Source organism: Staurois parvus, unplaced genomic scaffold, assembly GCF_062004578.1.
Source record: "Staurois parvus isolate SC_StPar_1 unplaced genomic scaffold, SC_StPar_1.0 ptg000917l, whole genome shotgun sequence".
NCBI classification, from domain to species: Eukaryota; Metazoa; Chordata; class Amphibia; order Anura; family Ranidae; genus Staurois; species Staurois parvus.
In genome coordinates this window covers 1,002,501-1,017,608 of record NW_028318713.1, presented here as the reverse complement: position 1 = coordinate 1,017,608, position 15,108 = coordinate 1,002,501, and the positions used below count along the sequence as shown (strand labels likewise).

The 15,108-nt window shown below is 48.0% G+C and overlaps 1 protein-coding gene across 8 annotated transcripts in view; it reads right to left on the bottom strand.

The window, feature by feature from the left end:
* The window catches only part of DAB1 (DAB adaptor protein 1), a 1,130,661-nt gene that overhangs the window by 614,453 nt on the left and 501,100 nt on the right, over positions 1–15,108 (bottom strand). For all 8 annotated transcript variants that reach the window (XM_089656556.1, XM_089656558.1, XM_089656557.1 and 5 more), the window contains exon 3: positions 13,725–13,796. The gene's annotated coding sequence lies outside the window, so the exon portion shown is untranslated. The remainder of the gene's footprint in view (positions 1–13,724; positions 13,797–15,108) is intronic.

Sequence of the window (15,108 nt, the reverse complement as noted above, 5' to 3'; positions counted from 1 at the left end):
TGCTAGAAAGCAAGCAGCTGGCCATGTACATGTAGTGCACTCTATGCCAACCAATGGGGGTAGAGAATGGGCACAAGGCAGTGAACCCGTTCTATATCATGCATGAGCAGTGGGGGAGGGGGGCTCAGTTCTACATCCTTGCCCCTGCGGAGCTGGATGAACCTGTTCCAGGACTGGTTAAGAGCCCCCCGCCCCGATCATGAAGGGTCTCGGCACCCCACATTCAGTCCTCCATTGATCCCCACCACCCCATATAATCCCTATTATTTTACGAAATCTTACCGTGTCCATGGGGATCGTCGGCATGCAACCTATACGGGGCGACACTGGACCCGCTCCATGAAAAGGTAAGTTGTAAAGAAAGCCGATGAACACCGCAGGATGGATCAGATCTGTGGATCTCCGATCCATTATGCTCAATCCACAGATCCGATCCATTCTGCGGGGATCGTCGGAGGGGGTGTCACCAAGTGTTACCGCACCGGGTGACGCCAACCCTAGGGACGCCCCTGGTAACGCTTCCAGGTATTTATAACCTCACAGATCACAGGACTCCCCCCTGACAATGCCTTCAACTACTTTTCTCTCCAGAAGGACAGCGCCATCTTTGTTCAGGCATCCTCCAGAGGGGCTGGCTGTGAGATGACACAGTGATCGTGCCTGTGCAAGATTTTTCTGCGTTCACAAATGTTTGACACAAATCGGCCCCCTGCTGCAGCTTCTCCCCTTGCGACTGACTACAAAGTTACTATAGTATAGAAGTGGAAAACCCAGTTACTCCTGCGCTTGGGGATGGACTCAATGTCATTAGGACCACATAATGAAATTCTTGGGATATACACGCCTTGCTGCCCTCAAAGGACCGGGCGAGTCCAAATATACTGGATAGAGAAAAACAAAGAGAGGGCGCACCGGATAAGTGCATTACCTTAAATGTATGTTTAATGAATGTTAAAAATAGGTATTGTGCTCACAAATAGTCAATAAATAAAAGGCACGTCATGAAGGAAGAGCTCTGATCAATTAGCACTGCGTGTCTGTCTGTAATGAGAACTCTGGACATCCAAAAGGCTGATGCATTTCGAGGACTTGCCTGTTCCTCAGAGCCTTAGCCGTGGCTAGTCCTCGAAACGCGTCAGTCTTTTGGATGTCCAGAGTTCTCATTACAGACAGACATGCAGTGCGAATTGGACAGAACTGTTCCTTCATGATGTGCCTTTGATTTTTTTACTATTTGTGAGCACAATACCTATTTTTATTTATTTATTACAGAAACTTATATAGCGCCATCAATGTACACAGCGCTTTACATACATATTGTACATTCAAATCAGTCCCTAACCCTCAAGGGGCGTACAATCTAAGGTCCCTAACCCTCAAGGGGCGTCCAATCTAAGGTCCCTAACCCTCAAGGGGCGTCCAATCTAAGGTCCCTAACCCTCAAGGGGTGTACAATCTAAGGTCCCTAACCCTCAAGGGGCGTCCAATCTAAGGTCCCTAACCCTCAAGGGGTGTACAATCTAAGGTCCCTAACCCTCAAGGGGTGTACAATCTAAGGTCCCTAACCCTCAAGGGGTGTACAATCTAAGGTCCCTAACTCACATCCATACATACACATACTAGGGCCAATTTAGACAGGAGCCAATTCACCTACCAGCATGTCTTTGGAGTGTGGGAGGAAACCTGAGAACTCAGAGAAAACCCCCTCCCAATCACAACCTGTCTCTTGAACACACCCCCTTCCCAATCACAGCCTGCCTCTTGGACACACCCCTGCCAATCACAACCTGCCTCTTGAACACACCCCCTTCCCAATCACAGCCTGCCTCTTGAACACACCCCCTCCCAATCATAATCTTCCTCTTGAACACACCCCCTCCCAATCACAGCCTGCCTCTTGAACACGCCCCTCCCAATCATAACCTGCCTCTTGAACACACCCCCTTCCCAATCACAGCCTGCCTCTTGAACACACCCCCTCCCAATCACAGCCTGCCTCTTGAACACACCCCCTGCCAATCACAGCCTGCCTCTTGAACACCCCCCCTCACAATCATATCCTGCCTCTTGGACACACCCCCTGCCAATCACAGCCTGCCTCTTGAACACACCCCCTCACAATCACATCCTGCCTCTTAGACACACACCCTCCCAATCACAGCCTGCCTCTTGGACACCCCCCCTCACAATCATATCCTGCCTCTTGGACACACCCCCTGCCAATCACAGCCTGCCTCTTGAACACACCCCCTCACAATCACATCCTGCCTCTTAGACACACACCCTCCCAATCACAGCCTGCCTCTTGGACACACCCCCTCCCAATCACAGCCTGCCTCTTGGACACACACCCTCCCAATCACAGCCTGCCTCTTGGACACACCCCCTCCCAATCACAGCCTGCCTCTTGGACCCCCCCTCCCCCCAAAGCAGAGATTTCAAAGTAAGGCCAAATGTAATTTTGTACATACATTATCTGCATTATAAATTGAAATCACCCAACAAGTGTAGACGCTGAAAAAAATAAAGCAGCAAATGATATGCGAGGCAATTTATAAGTGCGCCGTCATCTAATGAATGAACTCCCAAATGTCCGAGAGTTTCTTCCGTCATCCCGTCTTCACTTCAAGGTGATCACATGAAAAATAATAATAATAATAATATAATAAAACGTTAAAAAATGTTTTTTTGCTGATTTTTGTTGCCACATAGGGAGCGGCTCTGTTACAACTCTGCGGCGTTCCTCAATCACCTCCGTGCCACAACTGTGACGCATTACCGCGTGACGCGCCCTTTACAGAAGATCCGAAACCTTTCATTCCCGCGGAGCGTGACCAAGGCTGGAGCCCCCTGACCGGGGGGGGGGGGGGGGGGGGGGTTGGGGGGATGGAAGACGGAGGACTGAAGAGCATCTACCAGATTTATTACAAGAAATATACAAACTATCTCTTTTTGTTACATTTATAGAGCAAATCAAAACAAAAATATCGCTTTATTGAGGTTCAGGAGAGCGGCGGGAAGGATCCTCCAAGACAGGAATAAAAGGTAATCCTTGTTCTCAGCAGTTTTTCCTCCTTCCAAACAAGTCCCTGAAGATGTATTCCACTTTCCTACATATTGGATTTGACAGCAGAGCCGTGTTTTCACTCGGAGAAAAGAAATCAAAAGTAGAGCGCCAATATTTGCAAGCCAAGGCTGAAACATTTGTAAAAGTAATATAGTGGATGGTGAGAACCCCTCATAATGGGCACAGCGGGTGTACAGACCTGGGAACTCAGCACAGGGATGGTGGGAACCCCTCATAATGGGCACAGCGGGTGTACAGACCTGGGAACTCAGCACAGGGATGGTGGGAACCCCTCATAATGGGCACAGCGGGTGTACAGACCCGGGAACTCAGCACAGGGATGGTGGGAACGCCTCATAATGGGCATAGCCGGTGTACAGACCAGGGAACTCAGCACAGGGATGGTGAGAACCCCTCATAATGGGTATAGCGGGTGTACAGACCTGGGAACTCAGCACAGGGATGGTGAGAACCCCTCATAATGGGCGCAGTGGGTGTACAGGCCTGGGAACTCGGCACAGAGATAGTGGGAACCCCTCATAATGGACACAGCGGGTGTATAGACCTGGGAACTTGGCACAGGGATGGTGGGAACCCCTCATAATGGGCACAGCGGGTATACAGACCCGGGAACTCGGCACAGGGATGGTGGGAACCCCTCATAATGGGCACAGCGGGCGTACAGACCTGGGAACTCAGCACAGAGATAGTGGGAACACCTCATAATGGACACAGTGGGTGTACAGACCTGGGAACTCGGCACAGGGATGGTGAGAACCCCTTATAATGGGTGCAGTGGGTGTACAGACCTGGGAACTCGGCACAGGGATGGTGGGAACCCCTCATAATGGGCACAGCGGGTGTACAGACCTGGGAACTCGGCACAGGGATGGTGGGAACCCCTCATAATGGGCACAGCGTGTGTACAAACCTGGGAATTCAGCACTTATAAACTTCCTATTATATGAATGAGAATGTCAGGAGGTTTAACTCTCCAGCATCCACCTACCACTGAAATATCAGTCGTGAGTGGAGTGATCAGGGGCGGACTGACAACTCATGGGGTCCCCGGGCAATAGGGGATCATGGGGCCCCTGTGTCCTCGCCCAAACTCAAAGCACACCCAAAAAAGCCTGTAAAAAAGTACCAGGGGCATTTCATGGGGCCCCCTACTGACCCCGGGCCCTCGAGCAGTGCCCGAGTGCTCGAATGGTCGGTCCGCCCCTGGGAGTGACCCTTTAAATTTGTTTTTTTTGCATGGCAGACAACAGTTTCTGGGCCGTTCCCTCTTTCCCCTCCAGATCTGATCATTACAAGGAGCCGGCTCCATTTTTGAGGACATTTTTATTCCTCCCCGGGTGTGAGTAAAGAAAAATAAATAAATCCAAATCACACCTTGGAATTGTGAGAAACGAAACGGGATAAAATATAAGGTAGAAAATAGATATCAAATTGCCCAGCAACAGGAGCTCCGGGGTTCCGGCTGCAGAGAGCACCGACTTGCCTGAGCTGAATGTTAAATCTTTTTTCATTTGCAGCGCGGCGTCCCCCGCAACCTGCGTCCTACTTCTATTCATCGGCTACTAGGATGCCGAAGAACGCGGCCCCCCCCCCCATCACGGCCGGCCGTTCAATGAAATCTCTTAACACAGCGAAGCTCCAAGAACAAAGCTTTATGCGTTGTCTTATTTATGTACAATGGCGCGGACGGGCGCCGCGACCTCCGCCGCGTTACGTCAAATATCTTTTCAGATAGAAATGAGATGTTACATTCTACTTGGCTGGTAGGAAAGTCCTCCAACTGGCAATTCTGGGGAGGCCCCGGCACCTGCGCATGGAAGGGATCGGGTCCAATAAATGGCGAATTCCAGCGCCGCGCGTTTCTTCTCTGATATTTCTTTGAAGGAAAATTATATTTTCAGCTCACATAAAAACTTTTATTGGACGGGCCGGTATATCTGCCCCATGTGTTTTTCTTTCCTGTTATTTTTTTTTTATATTTTTGCACCGTATTTGTAAAAGTCACGTGACTGAAGAGACCCCGGCACCAACGCGAAAAATGCAAAATTACGTATTCCATTTGCCGAACGTGCTATAGCCGAAAGAAGGCTACAGCGTGGCTCTCAAGTCCATGGACGCGCGGATTCGGTGCGCTTTTTGACCGCTGGGTCCTTTGGACGCGGCTGATCACATTTCGCCTTTGCACTTGCACAGTGCATACAATCCACCACCCACTCCAACGGAAATATCCTGGATCTTGTCTTCTCCAACCGCTGCGCTCCCCACAACCTCACTAACACCCCCTTCCCTCTCTCTGACCACAACCTGATCACCTTCTCTATCTCCTCGTCCTCCAACGCCTACCCCTCCAAATGTCACACTACTACCAGCCGGAACCTCCGCAACCTTAACCCTGCCCCCCTCCACTCTGCAGCTGATCAACTCCACGACCGCATCCTCCCCCTGTCCTGCCCCGACTTGGCTTTGACCGCCTACAACAATGTGCTCTCAACAGCCCTTGACTCACTAGCGCCTTTAACCACACGCAACATCAGACCCCGACCGCTCCAGCCCTGGCAGACTGATCACACCAAAACCCTCAAACGACAAAGTCGTGCCCTGGAGCGACTATGGCGCAAAACCAAATCCCAACAAGCCTTCACCCGCTATAAATCTGCCTTCCGCACCTACACCTCCTCCCTCCATGCTGCCAAACAGGCCTACTTCTTGACCCTCATCAAGGCCCTCTCCTCCAATCCTCGCCGACTCTTCTCTGCCTTCAGCTCTCTACTCTCTCCACCCCCACCTCCACCCAGCACCTCACTCACTGCCCTTGAGATTGCCAATCACTTCAAAAACAAAATTGACACAATTCGCAAGGACATTGCCGCAACTCACACACCCTCTCAACCCGTCCCCCCTCACACAGCTACCCCCTTATCCCCCCTCCCCCTCGACATAACCCGCAGGGACTTCGTCGCTGCTCAAACTCTCTCCAACCCCCTTCACCCTCACTCAGCTACCCCCTCATCACCCCTCTCCCACGGCCCCACCACTGCTCTGACCTCCTCTCCCACCCCACCCTACATTCCTCATACTGAAGCTCCCCCCACACTCCGCAACTTTGACCTTACTACCATCGAGGAAGTCTCCAAGATCCTCTCTGATGCCCGCCTCACCACCTGCCCCCTCGACCCTATCCCCTCACAACTCCTACGACCTTCCTCCTCCTCCATCCTACGCTCCCTCACCCACATCTTCAATCTCTCCCTCTCCTCAGGCACTTTTCCCTCCCCTCTGAAACATGCACACATCACCCCCATACTTAAAAAGCCCTCCCTGGACCCCAATGACCCGAACAACCTCAGACCCATCTCCCTGCTCCCATTTACATCTAAACTCCTCGAGCGCCTAGTCTACACCCGCCTATGCTCTCACCTCAACGACCACAACCTCCTCGATCCCCTACAGTCCGGCTTCCGTCCCCTACACTCCACCGAAACTGCCTTACTCAAACTCTCCAACGACCTGCTAACCGCCAAAGCTAATGGCCACTATTCAGTGCTCCTACTCCTTGACCTCTCTGCGGCCTTCGACACAGTCGACCACCCCCTCCTCCTCAAAAAACTACACTCCCTCGGCCTCAGAGATTCTGCTCTCTCCTGGCTCTCATCCTACCTGTCACAACGCTCCTTCAGCGTTACCTATAATGCTACCACCTCCCCCTCACTCCCCCTCTCTGTCGGGGTACCTCAAGGCTCTGTCCTCGGGCCCCTTCTCTTCTCCATCTACACCTCCTCCCTTGGCCAACTCATACACTCTCACGGCTTCAACTACCACCTCTATGCCGACGACACACAAATCTATCTCTCAACCCCCCACCTCACCCCCTTGGTCTCAGCCCGAATCACACACCTACTGAGCGACATATCAGACTGGATGTCGCTCCACTTCCTTAAATTGAACCTCTCCAAAACCGAGTTTCTTGTCTTCCCCCCAGCCCGGACCCCACCCCCCATTGATTTCTCCGTCACATCCAACAACTCCACCATCAAACCCGCCCTGCAGGCCAGAGTACTGGGTGTCATTCTGGACTCCAACCTATCCTTCCAGCCCCAAGTCCAATCTTTAACAAACTCATGCAGACTCCGCCTCCGCAACATCGCCAAAATCCGCACGTTCCTAACCCCAGAAACCACTAAACAGCTCATCCACTCCCTCATCATATCACGACTCGACTACTGCAACTCCCTCCTCACTGGCCTGCCTCGCCGCTGGCTATCCCCGCTTCAGTCGATCCTGAATACGGCTGCCAGACTCATTCACCTTTCCAACCGCTCTGTCTCCGCCACCCCCCTCGGCCAATCCCTCCACTGGCTTCCGATTGCGCAACGGATCAAATTGAAAATCCTAACACTGACGTACAAAGCCGTCCACCATACTGCCCCGAACTACATCACCGACCTAATATCCAAGTACCACCCAGCACGCACACTCCGCTCCTCACAAGACCTCCTTCTCTCTAGTTCCCTGGTCTCCTCCTCCCATGCCCGCCTCCAGGACTTCTCCAGGGTGTCACCCATCCTCTGGAACTCCCTGCCCCAACCCATCAGATTATCACCTACTCTCCTCTCCTTTAGGCGCACCCTGAAAACCCATCTCTTCAGGGAAGCCTACCCCACCCCCTGCTAACTTGCCGACCTCCTCCACTCTTCCTACCACTCCATCCCCCACAGCTATCTCCTCCTGTGCCGCCACCCCCTCCCTCCTAGATTGTAAGCTCGAAAGAGCAGGGCCCTCGATCCCCTCATGTTTTGCATTGTATTGGTATTGTTCTGTCACATGTTCTGTCCCCCATTGTAATGTACAGCGCTGAGCGAACTATTGGCGCTTTATAAATACTGTATAATAATAATAATAATAATAATAATTTCGCGATACAGGGCAATCACAGTGGCAGTTTACCATGTAATGTGTCCAATCACAGCTGGTCACATGGGGCATGGGGACCAAGTGGGGTCTGTGAGAAGCTGTGGGCTGCTTGATGGTGTATGCAGAGCAGGGGCAGACTGACAACTCATGGGGCCCCCGGGCAATAGGGGATCATGGGGCCCCTGTGTCCTTGCCCAAACTCAAAAAAGCCTATGAAAAAGGTACCAGGGGCATCTCATGGGGCCCCTTACTGACCCCGGGCCCTCAGGCAGTGCCCGAGTTTCCAAATGGTCAGTCCGCCCCTGATGCAGAGCCTGATTTTCATATTCCTGGGGATGTCCAGAGCTGTGAAGGTGAGTGTCTTTCTCTCTTTCGCTGGGGGTGGGTCTTAGAGGAAGGCTCTGGGGGGGGGGGGGGGGTGATGGGGTAGGGGTGTTGTTGGTCACTCTCAGGCTCTTTCTGCCTGGGAGGGGGGGTGTCCGATTTTCGAGTTCCCTAGGACAGCACAAAACCTAAATACACTACTGTTTGTGCTAGTAGGGTTCATTGGAGGGATTTGTCCTAGAAGGGGAAATTTAGGGGGTGGGAGGGGGGAATTAGTGCTAGTAGGGAGGATTTGGGGGGATTTATGTTGGGAGAGGGGAATTTAGAGGGGGGGGGGGGAATTAGGCTCAAAGGGAAAATTTGAGAGATAGTGGATTTTTGCAAGGAGGGGGAATTTTGGGAGGGAGAGGATTTGAGCTGGGAGAGTGGATTTGTACTGGAAGAGGGGGGATTTTAGTTTCGGTAGGATTTTGTCTTGCAAAGGGAATTTATGTTTAGGCTTAGGTAAGTGTGAAGAGTAATGCTCGAATTTTTGTGGAGGTGTGGGGGGGGGAATTTGCTGACACATAGGGGTGGATTTACTAAAGGCAAATAGACTGTGCACTCTGCAAGAGCAGTTGCCCCAGAGCTTAACCACTTCCCGTCCTGTCGTTGTATATAAACGGCCGGACGGTGGTAGTGCAGGGTCTGTGTGAGGTCCCCTTCATGTGATCACTGATTGGCCAATCAGTGATCACATGCAGAGTGGTAAGCAAGATGTCACTTCTGACATCATTGCTTACTACGTGTGAAATCTGAGAATGATCACCGAGGTCACATAATACAGGGCTATTCCCAACAGCCTTGTACCATGTGACAAGCTGTGACCAATCCCAGCTCACTCAGTAGTTCTCAATGGCTACAAGAATGCAGCCAGAGAGAAGGAGGAATGATTGCTTTTACAGCCTTTATGGGTGTAAAAGCAAGACAAAGGAATATATAGAGTGGGATTGTGTATACTTTTTTATGTTTCATTTTTATTTTTAATTTTTTATGTTTTCAGTGTAAAAAAATAATCTTCATCACCCCCCACAAGTAGTACAGTGTCACCATGGTGACACTGTACTGCTAGGGTGACAGTATGTAAAAAAAACAAAAAAAATAAATAATAATTTAAAAAAATAAAATAAAAATGTAAAAAAAAATGTATAAAAATTATAATTTTTGGTTATAAACTAATTTGGGTTATTTTTTTTTTTTTTTACTAAAACGATAACGGAATACATTTTGGCCAAGATTTATGATTAAATATTATTTATTTGCAAAATTTTATAAGAAAAACACTTTTTTTCTAAACTTTTGGACTATTTCATTTACATAGCAAAAAAAAAAAAAAATCCCAGCGATGAATAAATACCACCAAAATAAAGCTTTATCTGTCTCAAAAAAATGCTAAAAAATTCATATGGGTACAGTGTTGCATGACCGCGCAATTGTCATTCGAAATGTGATAGAACTGAAAGCTGAAAAAGGGGGTGAAAGTGTCCGGACTGGAAGGGAGTGAAAGTGTCCGGACTGGAAGGGAGTGAAAGTGTCCGGACTGGAAGGGGGTGAAAGTGTCAGGACTGGAAAGGGGTGAAAGTGTCCGGACTGGAAGGGGGTGAAAATGTCCGGACTGGAAGGGGGTGAAAATGTCCGGACTGGAAGGGGGTGAAAGTGTTCGGACTGGAAGGGGGTGAAAATGTCCGGACTGGAAGGGGGTGAAAGTGTCCGGACTGGAAGGGGGTGAAAGTGTCCGGACTGGAAGGGGGTGAAAACCTCCGGACTGGAAGGGGTGAAAATGTCCAGACTGGAAGGGGGTGAAAGTGTCCGGACTGGAAGGGGGTGAAAGTGTCCGGACTGGAAGGGGGTGAAAGTGCCCGGACTGGAAGGGGGTGAAAATGTCCGGACTGGAAGGGGGGGAAAGTGTCAGGACTGGAAGGGGGGGAAAATGTCCGGACAGGAAGGGGGGGAAAGTGTCCGGACTGGAAGTGGTTAATAAATGAGCAAAAGCTTTGCTTACTTCCATCATCCAATCATGTGCAAGCAAAAGCTTTTTTTTCAATTTTCCTTGCATGCGATTGGGTATTCCTTGCAGAGTGAATCTTTACCTCATTTACAAAGCTCTGGAGCAATTGCACTTGCAGTGTGCAACTGTACCTTGTATGGTGCACAGTCTATTTGCCTTTAGTAAATCAACCCAATAGTGCTCATACATTTGGGGGTGATGGGGGGGGCATTCTGCATCTTCGCCCTGGGTGCTAGATGACCTTCTCTCGGCTCTGCTGGAGGACCGATCTTTCCAGGAGCTCGGCATTGGATTTCTAACAGAGCGATGCCTGATAGTGATTAGCAGTAGTACAGACACTGGAGCTACCTTGATAAAAGCCACAAACAGAGATATTTCCTGAAATACCATAAAATGTCAGGGTGGTCTAAGGAGACCTCTAACACTTTGAAAATGCCACCATCCCACAGCAGGAAAGGTTTTCCCAGTGTTTCCCATGTGCCCCGCTGACCTTAAAGTCATGGTGAATGGGAGATTAACACGTCAACACTCAGAAAATACAACTGTTTAGACCCGTACCTTTGTTAAAACTGAAGTTCAACATTGAACTAGAAATATGCTGTGTTACGAGGAATTGTAATGCTATCCAGTCACAGTTGTGATTCACACACTAGGCAACAAAGCCAGGAAGGATGACACCAGTTTCTCTACTAGAGTTCAGGAATACAGTGACTTCCTTGCTCACCAGCTCACAGACTTGTTTGGACAATGGGCACGGTCGTGATCTTGGTGTTGGTGGGAGGAACCAGCACCATGGAGAATACAGGTGACTGATGCTCCCAGAAGTGTTGGTTTCTTCTAAGACTTTTGAGAAAATCTCAGTAGTCTTCCATGGCTCTCAGTGGTTTTCCCTCCAACCTTATGACACTTATAGGAGAAAGTGGTGGTGTGGAGGTTAACAGGAGGAACCAGTGATGCCCCAGGAGACTGACACTCCTGGATGTGTCAGTTTATGCAAAGACTTTGGGGAAGATCTCTTTGTCAATCTCTGTGATCCATAGCTCCCAGTGGTTCCTTCCTCAACCTCACATAACTGTATTAGAGAGTAGTGATGTGGAGGGCAGCAGGCGAAACCAGTATGGACTCCCACAAGTGTCAGTTTTTGCAGAGACTTTGGGGATGTTCTCTGTGTCGATCTCCATTATCCTCAATGTCTCTCAGTGCTTCCTCCTTCTAAACCCATGTTACAGAGAGAGTGAGTGATGATGTGAAGGTCAGCAGGAGTAGCCAGTGAGGACCCAGGGGATCAACATTTCTGGAAGTGTTGGTTTCTGCTGAGACTTCAGGGAAGGTCTCAATGTAGAACTGTTTGGTCTTTCACTCCTCTTAGTGTTTTCTCCATCTAACCTTATTAAACTTCAGGACAGAGTAGTGATGTGGATGTTAGCAGGAGGATACATTGAGGACCCAGAAGATTGATGCTCCTGTCAGTGTCCATTTCAGAAGAGATTTTGGGAAAGATCTCCATTTTCACCTCCATGACCCTCCATTACTCTCATTGGTTCCTTCATCTAATCTCATACAAGAGACATGAAGGTCAGCAGAAGGAACCAGTGAGAACCTAAATGATCAACACTTCTAGAGGAGTCAGTTTCTACAGAGATCTCTGTGGGAAAAATCTCCATGTTGATCTCTGTGGTAACCTGCGGCTCTTGGTGTTTCCTCCCTTTGACCTCACATCACTGCATCGGACAAAAGTAATGTTGAGGTCAGCAGGAAGCCAAAGAAGACCCAGGAGATCGACACTCCCGGAATTGTTGGTTTTTGCAAAGACTTTTGATAAGATCTCTGTGTTTGACATTTATGGTCCACGGCAGCCCTTAGTGGTTTTTGCCTCCAACCTTACGACACAGTATGAGAAAGTGGTGATATGGAGGTCAGCAGATTGACTCTCCTGTCAGTGTCCATTTCTGAAGAGATTTTGGGAAAGATCTCCATTTTCACCTCCATGATCCTCCATCACTCTCATTGGTTCCTTCATCTAATCTCATACAAGAGAGTAGTGACATGGAGGTCAGCAGAAGGAACCAGTGAGAACCTAGAGGATCAACACTTCTAGAGGAGTCAGTTTCTACACAGACTTTGGGAAAGATCTCCATGTTGATCTCTGTGGTAACCTGCGGCTCTTGGTGTTTCCTCCCTTTAACCTCACATCACTGCATCGAACAAAAGTAATGTTGAGGTCAGCAGGAAAAACCAAAGAAGACCCAGGAGATCGACACTCCCGGAATTGTTGGTTTTTGCAAAGACTTTTGATAAGATCTCTGTGTTTGATATTTATGGTCCATGGCAACCCTTAGTGGTTTTTGCCTCCAACCTTACGACACAGTATGAGAAAGTGGTGATATGGAGGTCAGCAGATTGACGCTCCTGTCAGTGTCCATTTCTGAAGAGATTTTGGGAAAGATCTCCATTTTCACCTCCATGATCCTCCATCACTCTCATTGGTTCCTTCATCTAATCTCATACAAGAGAGTAGTGACATGGAGGTCAGCAGAAGGAACCAGTGAGAACCTAGAGGATCAACACTTCTAGAGGAGTCAGTTTCTACAGAGACTTTGGGAAAGATGTCCATGTTGATCTCTATGGTAACCTGCGGCTCTTGGTGTTTCCTCCCTTTAACCTCACATCACTGCATCGGACAAAAGTAATGTTGAGGTCAGCAGGAAAAACCAAAGAAGACCCAAGAGATCGACACTCCCGGAATTGTTGGTTTTTGTAAAGGCTTTCGATAAGATCTCTGTGTTTGATATTTATGGTCCACGTCAGCCCTTAGTGGTTTTTGCCTCCAAACTTACTTCTAGAGGAGTCAGTTTCTACAGAGACTTTAGGAAAGATCTCCATGTCGATCTGTGTGGTCATCTGTGGCTCTCGGTGGTTCCTCCCTCTAACCTCACATTACTGCAAGAGAGAGTGGTAATGTGGAGGTCAGCAGGAAGATCCAGTGGGGAATCCAGGAGAATGACACTCCTGGAATTGTTGTTTTTTGTCCATAGAAGCTCTCAGTGGTTTTTCCCTACAACCTCATGACACTGTATGAAAAAGTGGTGACATGGAGGTCAGCAGGAGGAACCAGTGAGTACCCAGGAGACTGACACTTCTTCGGTTTCCTTACAGACTTCGTGGGACATGAGCTCATGAACAGATCTGTACTTGGTAGCACTGAAAAGGTGATTATTTGCTGCCTGCTTTCTCGTTTTTACAACTGGGTCCCTGTAAAGGCTTTGCAAATTGTACAGTTTACATAATTCAGATATCATATCTTTGTAGCTTTCAGTCATTACTGAAAACATATAAAAAAAAAAATCACAATACCTGGGGAAGGTTACGCATGTCTTCTCAGCAGAAGATTAAATCCAAATCAGCAACACCATGACTCTCCCACTGCTGCAAGAAAACAGAGATGGAAATTCATAAAGAAGAGTGCACAAAACATTACAACAAATCTGCTAGACTACTATCTGTACATTTAATAATAACAATACAAATACCAACAACAAGACTATCCATAAAAGCAAACTACTAATACTAGCAATAATACAATGAATATTATCTTAGATTGTAAGCTCTAAGGAGCCGGGCCCTCTGTGTCCTCTTGTACCAAATTGTATTGTAACTGGCATGTCTGCCTACATTTTGTAAAGCGCTGAGCAAACTGTTGGCGCTATATAAATCCTGTATAATAATAATAATACATATGACAATAAACAAACATCATTAGTATTTATCGTTATACACCACAGTCTGAAAATAAAGCAAGTTATGAATACAGAAAAGTTTATTTTATTTAAAAATGTCATTAACATGTTGATAAGGGAAGGGGGGGGGGGGGCAGGGAATACCAATTATAAGCAGATTAAACTTCAATTTAAACTTTTGAGCCAATATTGAAGTCAAAAATAGAGGCAGGGTACAGAGATCACATCACATATCAACCCATAGCTTGCCCTTGCAATAGATAGATTAGATAGATAGATAGATTAGATAGATAGATAGATAGATAGATAGATAGATAGATAGATAGATAGATAGATAGATAATAGATAGATAGATATAGATAATAGATAGATAGATAGATAGATAGATAGATAGATAGATAGATAGATAGATAGATAGACGGACGGATAGATAGATTCATTTATTTATTTCAGGTACTTATATAGCCCCATCAATCTACGACGTGCTTTACATATATATTGTACATTCACATCAGTCCCTAACCCTCAAGGGGTGTACAATCTAAGGTCTCTAACTTACATTCATACATACACATACTAGGGACAATACAGTCAGGTACCAATTCACCTACCAGCATGTCTTTGGAGTGTGGGAGGAAACCCACGCAGGCACAGGGAAAACATGCAAACTCCAGGCAGGTGGTGCCATGGTTGGGATAGATAGATAGATAGACAGAGAGACAGACAGAGAGACGGACAGACGGATAGACAGAGATATATAGATAGATAGATAGATAGATAGATAGATAGATAGATAGATAGATAGATATGAATAGACAGACAGACAGAGACAGACAGACAGACAGACAGACAGACAGACAGACAGACAGACAGACAGACAGACAGACAGACAGACAGACAGACAGACAGACAGACAGACAGACAGACAGACAGACAGACAGACATGAATAAATAGATAGATAGATAGATAGATAGATAGATAGATAGATAGATATTAGATA